Source organism: Danio rerio, chromosome 6, assembly GCF_052040795.2.
Source record: "Danio rerio strain M-AB ecotype USA chromosome 6, GRCz13ab, whole genome shotgun sequence".
Taxonomy (NCBI): Eukaryota; Metazoa; Chordata; class Actinopteri; order Cypriniformes; family Danionidae; genus Danio; species Danio rerio.
In genome coordinates this window covers 59,715,001-59,727,500 of record NC_141026.1, presented here as the reverse complement: position 1 = coordinate 59,727,500, position 12,500 = coordinate 59,715,001, and the positions used below count along the sequence as shown (strand labels likewise).

At 31.6% G+C, this 12,500-nt stretch overlaps 1 protein-coding gene and 1 long non-coding RNA gene across 8 annotated transcripts in view; one reads left to right on the top strand and one right to left on the bottom strand.

The window, feature by feature from the left end:
* cbfa2t2 (CBFA2/RUNX1 partner transcriptional co-repressor 2) overlaps positions 1-12,500 on the top strand; it is a 101,023-nt gene that overhangs the window by 38,237 nt on the left and 50,286 nt on the right. For 2 of the 4 annotated variants that reach the window (XR_015492892.1, XR_015492891.1), the window contains exon 1: positions 6,122-6,208. The gene's annotated coding sequence lies outside the window, so the exon portion shown is untranslated. 4 annotated transcript variants of the gene reach the window in all.
* LOC147836541 (uncharacterized) overlaps positions 1-12,500 on the bottom strand; it is a 73,890-nt gene that overhangs the window by 54,715 nt on the left and 6,675 nt on the right. The window lies entirely within an intron of this gene.

Below are 12,500 nucleotides of genomic sequence, written 5' to 3'. Positions count from 1 at the left end.
TGCTCCTTATAATGCGTCAAAAAGAGCATTCTGACCCAAAATAAAACCATGTGACTACATTCTGGGAAGATTTATGGCAAAATAAAATTTTTATGGCAAAATGATTTATGGCAAATCATTTAATTTGTCCTGGTGCGATGATGGCTGTTCACATATAACAGCGCCACCGTGCTGCCCTTATTTTTTATTATTACTTTTATTATGAGCGGCACAGGGGTGCAATGGGTAGTGCCGTCGCCTCACAGCAAGAAGGTCACTGATTCGAGCCCCAGCCAGGTCAGTTGGCATTTCTGTGTGGAGTTTGCATGTTCTCCCCATGTTCGTGTTGACACACAAATTGTGTGTGTGTGTGTGTTCACATCTGTCGCCCTGCTGCGACCATGTGACTACATTCTGGGAAGATTTATGGCATCTGATATTACTGTTGAGTACTGCGGTAAAAATATTGCTTATGATTTCCTTAGAAAAATCCATTAAATTAGACTTACACTGTAAATAAATATCTGTAGATGAGCAGTTTCTCGTGTTTTGCGATTCACGTTTTTATTAATCGCTGTTTATATGTGCTTTTGAATTGCATTATGGGATCTTGATCTATCTTCCTACAGCTTTTCACTTTAAAGTGATATATTGTCCAGTTTGGTGTTGTACACTACATAAAAGTGTTATCGCCTATCCAAGTTTTAGGAACAACAAATAGCATCTTGACTTCTAGTTGATCATTTGCTATCAGAAGTGGTTCATATAAAAGGAAAAGGCTTCTAGATTTTGCTTATTTGAGCACAATAAAATATGATCATGTCTTGATTTTGACTGATTTCATTAGGACAGTGATGTCTGACTCTGCTTAGATTAAAGTCTCATCACTGAACAGAAATAATGTCCAGTATAGAATATAAAGTCCTGCTGCAGTGGAGACAGAATGAATATTGTGTCTGACTCCATCATGAGCTTGGAGGACTGCATCCATACATCTCTGACATGACTCTAATCACTGATTAATAAAGTCATCTGGAATGAAGAAGAAAGCGTTCCTGCAGGACTCCCAGAGTTCATCAACATTCTTTGGTTTCATCTTCAATGCCTCCTCCATTTTACCCCAGACATGCTCAATGATGTTCATATCTGGTGATTGGGCTGGCCAATCCTGGAGCAGCTTGACCTTTTTGCTTTCAGAAGCTTTGATATGGAGGCTGGAGAATGAGAAGGAGCGCTATCCTGCTGGAGAATTGTCCCTCTCCTGTGGTTTGTAATGTAATGGGCAGCACAAATGTCTTGATACCTCAGCCTGTTGATGTTGCAGATCTCCCCATACTAAATGTAACTCCAAACCATGATTTCTCCTTCACCAAACTTGACTGATTTCTGTGAGAATCTTGGCTCCATGTGGGTTCCAGTAGGTCTTCTGCAGCATTTGTGATGATTTAAATGCAGATCAGCAGATGATTTATCAGGAAAATCCACCTTCTGACACTTTTCCAAATGATCAGCTAGAGGTCAAGTTATTATTTGCTGCTCTTACAACTTGGATGGATGACAAGACTTTTGTCAGGTAGTGATTATTACTCTACAAACAACTTGTAATAAACTGCAACACATTTTCTGTTATTTTACAAACTTATTTCTCTATATATTATCTCTAGTACATTTTATTATGTATTCAAACTACTAAAATGTCAATAAAAGTCACTTTGTTAAACTGTAGAGTTAAATTCTCAACATCAAAAGTGGACAAAGCAGAGATCAACATCCCATAATGCAATTCACAATCACAAATAAACGGAAAATACAGCCCTTTTTAATTAACAGACATGTTTTAGCAGTGTATATACACATAACATGCATGTATGCATTATCTTTTAATTTATCTACCATATTGGATGTTTGGACTATACATTTTGGGATTGGCTCTGTCTTGAAATACATAGCTTTAAACACTTTTTGTAAAATAATGCATCTCAGATAGTGGCGCCATCTTTTGTGTTGCCTAAAAATACTCTCCAGATAGGCAGCAAACTTTGATTCGCAGTGTTTTTCATTGGAAACAGCTTCTGCGGCGTCTCCATATGTGGTGTAATGGCCACACACTCCTTTCAGATGCGTTTCTGAGTGGAAAGTCGTGTTTTTTTGTGTGTTTAAGCCGGCTTTTATAGATGTGTATTCAAATGCAAATAAAGGGAGCTGGTGTTAACGCTCATTAACTCAAGTATCAAGCCAAACACACTCCCTAAAGACATACACATCTATGTCTGCACACCAACAATAGGCTTTATAGAACCGTTTTGACTTGTGCTCACTCAATTTTTATTGTGATATTGAGAATAAACAGCAATATTTTACTTTAATGAAGTAAATATTGTAAATATAAAATAGATTTGTTTATAGCAAGATGTTATTAATCAACTTAAAGTGCAATTTAAAGGTATAATTAGGTTAGATAAGTGAACTGCTTTTATTCCTGGTAAAAAATTTATAATAATATTTAATATTAATAATAGTAATTATATCTTCTAAGGAGCTACTATGAAAATGTGCTTTCTTTTTTAAACATCATATTTAAAAAAAACTAAAGAATATTAATAGGAAGGCAAAAAAAATTATAATTATTATTTATAATAAATATATTTATATTTATTTATTTTTATTAATCTAAAAACAGATGTCTGGCTTACTGCAAATATATATACACACACACACACATATATATATATATATAAACCTAATTTATATTCATAATAAAATTATTAATTAATTGATTAATATTAAATAGATGAAGAAATAATTAAAATATATTTATATATTTTGATAATAAAATATTTGTAATAAAATTATTAATAATAAAGAAATAATTGTAGAATATATTTATATTTCACTGGTAAGTTTGCATGTTCTCCCCATGTTGGCGTGGTACAGGTGAATTGGGTAAGCTAAATTGACCATACTGTTTGAGTGTGAATGCAAAAGTGTGTGGGTGTTTCCCAGTGATGGGTTGCAGCTGGAAGGGCGTCCGCTGCGTGAAACATATGCTAGATAAGTTGGCGGTTCATTCCGCTGTGGCAACCCCAGATTATTAAAGGGACTAAGTCGAAAAGAAAATGAATGAAAGATTTTTGGCTGGCTGTAAATATATATATATGTCCAAAATCTGTTTATTTTGGATTATATTTATTTAAATCTGTTTATTTTAGATACTTTTCTAAATATTAGGTAATGACGTCCAGTATTGAGTAATTAATCTGACTGATCTATGTTTCTCTCAGTAAACGTGATAAATTGTTGTTATTTCTGCTCGTATCGTGTTTCATTCTGTCTCTGTGTGATGAGAAATCTCTGAGCGTGAGGTCATGCATTTCTGACTTTCGTTTTGGACCGCAGGACCATTTGGCCGCTGGTCAGGGTTCTGTTTATTTGTGCAGAAGTGGAAGGTAAACCAGATCCAGATATTGTAGATAATGTTTCTTATTACACGTAAGATTGTGTTCAAATACGCCTTCCTCATCCCAGATGAAACGAAGATGATCTGACATGCATATTTCATCAAGGGGTTTTCATATTTCATTATACTATTTTATTTTTATTTATATTTAATTGTCCTATTTTTAAATGATTATTCATAAAGGTGTGGTATCTGTCCCATTAAGCAATAAATAAAAAATAATAATAAATAAATAAATAAATAAAATGAATAAATAAATAAACAAACACAAATAAACAAATAAATAGGGCTATAAAATATAAATATACATCCATAAAAAATGAATGCATGCACATTATTAAAATTTAGTTTACATATTAATTATCAGTATTAACTGATTTATTACCGTATATTTTAAAGATATTGGCTATTTGTTTATTTTTAATTTTTTTATTATTAGTGAAAGTGTTTTATCTGTCTCATTAAGCATAAATTAATAAAATAAATGATACAATAATTAAAAAACAAACAAATATATAAATAGGGCAAAAAATATGCCCATAAATAATGAAGAATTGCACATTATAACAATTTAGTTTAACTATAATTTCTCACTATAACTGATTTAAAACCTGATATTATTAAGATATTGGCTGTTTATTTGTGTATTTTTATTAATAGCAAGTGTGGTATCCGTTTCATTAAGCAAAAAAAAATAAAAATAAATAGGGCTATAAAATATAAATATACGCTCATAAAAATGGTATCTCATGGTCTCATTAAGCAAAAATAAATAATTAAAATAAATAATAAAATGAATAGGGCTATAAAATATAAATATGCCCATAAAAGATTAACACATTCACATTATTACAAATTAGTTTATGTATCAACTGTCACTATTAACTAATTTATTACCTGACATTACTAATATTTTAGTTGTTTATTTATTTATTTTTTTATTATTAGCAAGTGTGGTATCAGTCCAATAAACAAATAAATAATAAAATAAATAAATTTAATAAACAAACAAACAAACAAATAGGGCTATATAAATATAAATACATGCCCATAAAAATTAACATATGCACATTATCAATTCTGATTTCAATGATATTATTAAAATAATGGCTATGTATTTATTTATTTATTTTAATTAATAGCAAAAGTGTGCTTTCTGTCTTCTTAAGCAAAATAAATAATAAAATAAACAAACATTTAAATAGGACTATAAAATATAAATATATGCCCATAAAAAAATGAACATGCACATAACGATTTAGTATAAGCATCAATTCTCACTATTAACTGATTTATTACCTGATATTATTAAGATATTGGCTTTTTATTAGCACTTATTACATACTTTGCATGATCTTACATCCATAACCCTACCTAACTACAACATTAATAACTATTAAAACGCAGCAAACTATGAGTTGATTAAGTCAAAAGTCACAGTTAATAGTGGGAATTGTACATTAAAATGAAGTGTGACCTTATTAACAAATGAAATAAGCTGATAAAACTGAATGAAAGCTCAATGCTGTGTGTTTTAGATCAGCACTTGACTCATTTGTATCTGTTGTATTTTAAGACATCAGCTAGGTCTCAACCTTTGAGTAATAAAATGCTCTTTTTGGAGGGAGGGAGAGGGGGTCATTCAGACTGCAGTAACGGCTGAGTTTTTGTGGGTGTTTATGGGTAACGGCTCCCTCTTTTCAGCTGGCGTTTGCTCTGTTTATCCTTTGAGTGCCAGAGCTGTTACTTATGTTAATCAGACTCCTTTAGTTTAATGCACTGAATAGAGCAGCAGCTGATTGGCCAGGAGTCATGCAGTGGGAGTGGCCTGAGTGGTGACATCAACACTGCAGACTGAGAGAAAGATAGAATAGTGTGTGTGTGTGAGTACTGGTTTTAATGGTTTATGAGGACAGTTTTTGTACAATGACATGAGCATGACCTAGTTGTAGTCTATTATGGTGGTTTATGAGGACTTGTCTGATGCTCTTGTAATTTAAAAATGCTTACTAATTATATTTAACAGGTTTTTAACATTTAATTGTTGCCACAGGTGTCATGTGAGGGTTGTTTTAGGGGTAGGGACATATAATAAGCCGTTTTTTTACTGTATAAAATACATTATGCCTATTGAGAGTCTGTAAACCCTCAATATTGACGTGTGTGTGTTAGTGAAAGAGAGAGAGAGCAGTGTGCATGCACATGTGAGACAGAATGGTCTCTGTATGTTTGTGAGACAGAGCGAGAGAGAGTGAGTGTAAGACAAGAGAGAGGTGTGTGTTATTGTGTGTTGTGTGTGAATGAGAAACACACAGACACAGGAACACATGTGTGTGTGTGTGTGTTTATGTGTGTTTGTTTGAGTGAGTTGTGTCTATGTGTCTGTGCGCAAGTGAGAGAGAGAAGTGTATTTGAGTGTGTATGTCTGTGTGTGTCTGTGTGGGTGAGTGAGCAAGCGAGAGAGAGAGAGAGAGAAAGAGAGAGAACTGTGTGTGTGTGTGTGTGTGTTTGTGAGTGAGTAAGCGAGCAAGAGAGAGAGAGAGAGAGTGAGCAAGCCTTTCTAAAGCTCACAGCCCATCTGGACTCCATCTGTGTGTGACGGTGTGTGTGTGTGTGTGTGTGTGTGTGTGTGAGCACTGGGACTCCACCGCTCACATATGCGAGTGAGTTTTCGACACATGCCTCACATATGAAGCGGCGAGCAGCGAAAGAGGACTGATTTACACTGTTTGGAATAAAACACGAGCAGGAGCGGACCTTCAGAGAGAAGAGGTGAGCTTTATATACATCAGCGTGTGTGTTTGGGTTACACAGCGTTTGTGTTTTTTGATGTAAAAACTGTAGTGTGTGATTCCTGAGATGTGGTTTGTGTTCTTGTGTTTGTACTTAAACAAGAGAAAGAGCAGATTTAAGCATATATGAATCATTTTGTGGCGTAAAATGTTCAGAATCTACCCTGAAAACATATCAGTATTCTTGTAAGTATCCTGTTTACCTTTCTTTTTACTTTGGATATATATACCATAGCAAACAAAGCATGCTTTATGACGCTATTCTCTCCCAGTAAGGGTTTGCACTTTTTGATTTACTCACTTTTGTTTACAATCAATTAAACAACTGAATATGATAAACATTTAGTAGTTTATTATATAGATTGGAAAATACGCAAATGCTTTTATCTAGTCCACGTGTTTTTAACCTGAAAGCCACAATATTAGTATCTTTTTTTTACATGACATATAAGAAATATAGCATCAATTTATGATCAGTAAGGGGTTTGTATATGTTGATTTACACACTTTTATTTCTTTGTCAGTTAAATAGACATAGGTAGCATTGATATGGTTATGGATTATTATATAGAATCGTTTGCAATATTATGTAGTCTTTCTGATTTTAATTTGGTGTTACAAAAATTAAAGCCATAATTTCGGCATTCTTGGGAATATTTGGTTAACATTTGATTTTGTATGATATGAAATATATCGTCTCATTATGGTGCTTTCACACTATTTTCTCCCAGTGAAGTGTTTGTACTGTTTGATGTATTTACTTTTATTCTTTATCAGTTGAGTTGATGAATATGGTAAACATTCATTAGTTTATTGTACACACACATATATATATATATAGAGAGAGAGAGAGAGAAATACACAAATGTACCTTTATCTAGTCTAGTCCAGCTGGTGTTTAGTTTGTTGTTGCCAACCTGAAAGCCTTCATATCTGTCTTTGTTTTTACATGATATACATCACATATAGCTTCAATTTATAGTCAGTAAGGGGTTTGTACATTGTGATTTAAACACTTTTATTTCTTTGTCAGTTAAATAGTTATAGGTAGCATTGGTATGGTTATGAATTATTATATAGAATCGTTTGGAAATACACAAATGCTCTGTTACCTAGTCCATCTGATTTTAATTTGGTGCTACAAAAATGAAAGCCATTATATCAGTGTCCTTGGGAATGTCTAGTTTCGTTTATTTAAATTTTGACAAGATTTAGCAAGATAGAAATCAGATATAGCTTCTCTTTATGATGCTTTTACACTATTTTCTCCTTGTTAAGTGTTTGTACTTTTTGATTTACTTTTATTCCTTATCAATTAAATAGACGAATATGGTAAACATTCATTGAGATGGATGGATGGATGGATGGATGGATAGATGGATAGATGGATAGATAGATAGATAGATAGATAGATAGATAGATAGATAGATAGATAGATAGATAGATAGATAGATAGATAGATAGATAGATAGATTGATAGATAGGATTGATAGATAGATAGATAGATAGATAGATAGATAGATAGATAGATAGATAGATAGATAGATAGATAGATAGATAGATAGATAGATAGATAGATAGATAGATAGATTGATAGATAGGATTGATAGATAGATAGATAGATAGATAGATAGATAGATAGATAGATAGATAGATAGATAGATAGATAGATAGATAGATTGATAGATTGATAGATAGGATTGATAGATAGATAGATAGATAGATAGGAAAATACACAAATGTGCTTTTATCCTGTCCATGTTTTTAATTTGGTGTTGCCAATCTGACAGCCATAATATCAGTAAACATTTTTAAATATCTTTGTTTTTCAAATATACCATCAACTTATGGTCAGTAAGGGTTTTGTACATGTTGATTTAAACGCTTTTATTTCTTTGTCAATTTGTACTTTTTGATTTACTTTTATTCCTTATCAATTAAATAGACGAATATGGTAAACATATAGTAGTTTATTATATATAGATTGGAAAAAAAGCCATAATATCAGTGTTCTTAGGTATATTTAGTTTACATTAGATTTTTTATGATATCAAATATACCTTTTCTTTATGGTGCTTTCACACTATTTTCTCCCAGTCAAGAGTTTGTACTATGTAATTTATTTACTTTTATTCCTTATCAGTTGAGTAGATGAATACTGTAAACATTCATTACTTATATATATATATATATATATATATATATATATATATATATATATATATATATATATAGATAGATAGATAGATAGATAGATAGATAGATAGATAGATAGATATATATATATATAGATATATAGATAGATAGATTGGAAAATACACAAATGTGCTTTTGTCCAATCCACGTTTTTAATTTGGTGTTGCCAATCTAAAAGCAATGATCTATCAGACATTAATATGCAGAGATGTATGGATGTATACTGATATCCAATATCAGTATACATTTTTAAATATCTTCGTTTTTCAAATATAGCATCAATTTATGGTCAAGTAAGGGATTTGTACATTTTAATTGACAATTTTATATCTATGAATAGCTGAATATAGGTATGTTATTGATATGGTTATGGATTATTATATAGAATCGTTTGGAAATACACAAATACACTGTTACCTCGTCCATCTGATTCTAATTTGGTGTTGCCAAAATGAAAGCCCTACTATTAGCGTTCTTGGAAATATCTTTTGATTTAGCATGATATATATCAAATAATGCATTACTTTATGGTGTTTCAACACTATTGTCTCCCAGTATGGATTTGTACTTTTTGGTTTTATTTAATAGACTGAAAGACATGCAAGTAGGTTTTATATATTGATTGAAAGGTACATAAATGCACTTTTATGTAGTCCACGTTCTTAATTTGGTGTTGCAAACCTGAAAGCCACACACACACACATATATATATATATATATATATATATATATATATATATATATATATATATATATATATATATATATATATATATATATATATATATATATATATATATATCAAATATAGCATCAATTTATGGTCATAAGGGGTTTGATTTCCTTATAAATTAAATAGATGAATTTAGCATTCATATGGTTATGGATTATTATAGAATCACTTGAAAATAAAATACAAAAAATACACCTATCGAGTCCATCTGATTTTAATTTGGTGTTGCCAATATGAAGGCCCTATTGTTCTGGCAAATACCCCGTTTACATTTGATTATGCATGATATAAGCATAATATTGCATCACTTTATGGTGTTTCAACACTATTTTCACCCAGTATGGATTTGTACTTTTTAAGTTACACAGTTTTATTTCTTATGAATGGAATAAATGAATTTAATGAACATTCATTGGTTCATTTTATAGACTAAAAACATGTAAATGTGCTTTTACTTAGTCCATGTTTTCAGCTGAAAGCCATAATATCAGTATTTTTTAAAACATCTTTGCTTTTACATGATCAACAAGTACATCAATTTATGGTTAATTTCTTCCTGGGAAAGGGTCTACACTTTCTTGATTTACTCTTAGTGAATTTACTTTCACTTGCATTCCTTATAAATTGAATAGATGAATATGGTGAACATTCATTAGTTAACATACAGATTTTTCTGGAATATGCACAAATGTAATGTTATGTAGTCCATCTCATTTTAATTTAGTGTTGCAAAAATGAACGCTATAATATCAGTATTCTTGGAAATATCTTGTTTACATTTGATTTTGCATGATATGTATCCACTATAGCATTACTTAATGATGCTTCAGCACAATTTCCTCCCAAGGGTTTGTACTTTTAGATTTACTCACTTGGCAGATATTTAATCCCTATAAATTGAAAATAAATGCACTGTTAGGAGTCCATGCGGATTTAATTTAACATTGCAAACCATAATAGCAGTATTATTAGAAATATATATTGTCGACCTTTGTTTTTACATAATAACATATGGTGCTTCAACACATTTTCACTTACTTGGCAGATATTTAAATGTTTAATATATGAATATGGTAAACATTCATTAGAGTTTATTATATAGAATATTGTTTTAAAATACACAAATGATCTGTTATCTAATCTATCTGCACCTAAGTCAATATAGTACACTAAAATACAATACAAAATTATTGATATAATTGGAATGAATGCAAATGTGAATGATGATTAGGGCTGCATTAGTGCAAATTCACTTTATGTCGATTTTTGTTTGCACGGAGATAAGTTCATGCTCTTTTTGGACAGGGAAAAAAATAAATGGAGGAATTTTTAAATGAATTGCATCACGGAAAGAGTTTCAGGTCTGCTCCAGGATATTTCATCAGCCAGAAACTGCTCCGCAATCTGAATTCAATTATATTTATATACAAAAGAAAGCCTGATCACGAGTAACTGAGAAACTCAGAGTGTGTTTTTCTGAATCCACGTGGCAGAGGATTCAGGTGTGAGAAGACGCAGATAGTGGAGAGAGATTTCATTTAAAGAAAATAAATAAGTAAATTTTAAATTAAAATGCATCACCTGCTTTAATAAACCATTATAAATGCACGAGCAGATCAATGCATGACACAAAAACCTCAACATTTTATTGCAGATTTGGTGCTGATGGAGTCTTAAATACATAGTTCACAAAAAAGTGACAATTTTCCCATTTTTTACCAAGTGATTCTAAATATTAATTTGGTTACACGATAGAAGATACTTTGAAAAATGTTGGCTACACTGTATATAATAATTTTCTGTATTGTGTTATTCATGTTTGCTAATTGCATTATGGGAACTTTTATTGACATTTTGAATAGCTTGAAGGTATATATTGTGTGCATTGATGTTTTAAATTATGAAATAAAAACCTGGTAATAAATAGCCTTTTCTTCTATTTTACAGACTTATTTCTGTATATATTATTTCTTATACAATATATTGTTTCAAACTATTCAAATGTCAATAAAAGTCACTTTGTTGAACTGTAGAGTTGATTTTTCAACAACAAAAGAGCAGAGATGAAATTAATAATGCAATATACAAATGAAAATAAAACAGTCAATCACTAAGTATAAAACATGTTCGTTAATAGATATAATTAATATAATATGTAATTAATATACATATATTTTTTGGATGACTTTTTTTGACATCACCAGTTTTCAATATTATTCAAAATACTTCTTTTGTGTTTAACAGAGGAAAGAAACTTGTAATGAGAGTAAATGAGGACAGAATTGACATTTTTGGGTGAACTGTCCCTTTAATGGGCTGAATAAGAACTAAATCAAAACTACAGAGGGTGGCATAGTGGCTCAGTGGTTAGCACTGAGGCCTCACAGTAAGAAGGTCATTGGTTCGAGTCCCAGCTGGGCCAGTTGGCATTTCTGTGTGGAGTTTGCATGTTCTCTTTGAGTTGGTGTGGGTTTCCTTTGGGTGCTCCGGTTTCCCCCACAGTCTAAACACATGTGCTATAGGGGAATTGATCAACTAAATTGGCCATTGTGTGTGTGTGTGTGTGTGTGTGTGTGTGTGTGTGTGTGTTTGTTTTTGGGTTGCAGCTGGAAGGGCATCAGCTGCGTAAAACATATGCTGGAATAGTTGGCGGTTCATTCCTCTGTGGTGACCCCTGGTAAATAAGGGACTAAGCCAAAGGAAAATGAATGAATGAATGAATGAATGAATTAAACTATAGAACATGAATGTGGATCATGCTGATCTTTACAGTGAAATCTGCGAGACTAAACTCAGTTTTGCATCTCTGTTTTGAATCAGATCCAGTTGAGGAGAAACATGAGGTTGTATTGTTGGATGCTCTCAGTGCTGATCTAAGGCCTGTCGTCTGTCTTTGAGTGTTGTGTATTACTGCAGGTCTGCTGTGTGTCAACTTAACACAATCTACAGACACACTCTGACAGACACACAGCAGAGAGAGAGGCTGCACACTGTCACACTGACAGCACACACACACACACACTCGCACACATGCAAATATACACACATACACTGACACATGCACACACACGAGCATTACACATTACTAAACAAAAGTATACAAACAAATAGTGCTTCTTTAAATATATTACACAATTATAAATTGTAAATACATGCATAAAAATTAAAATATATAAATTATGATTAATTTATGAAATAATACATATATAAAATGATAATATATTAACTAAATCATCATATATGTTAAAATACACACCTATAAATTAATTCAGATGATTCCATATCTCTCTCTCTCTCTGTCCATCCCTGTGTGTGTGTGTGTGTGCATTTGTAACTCCGCCCT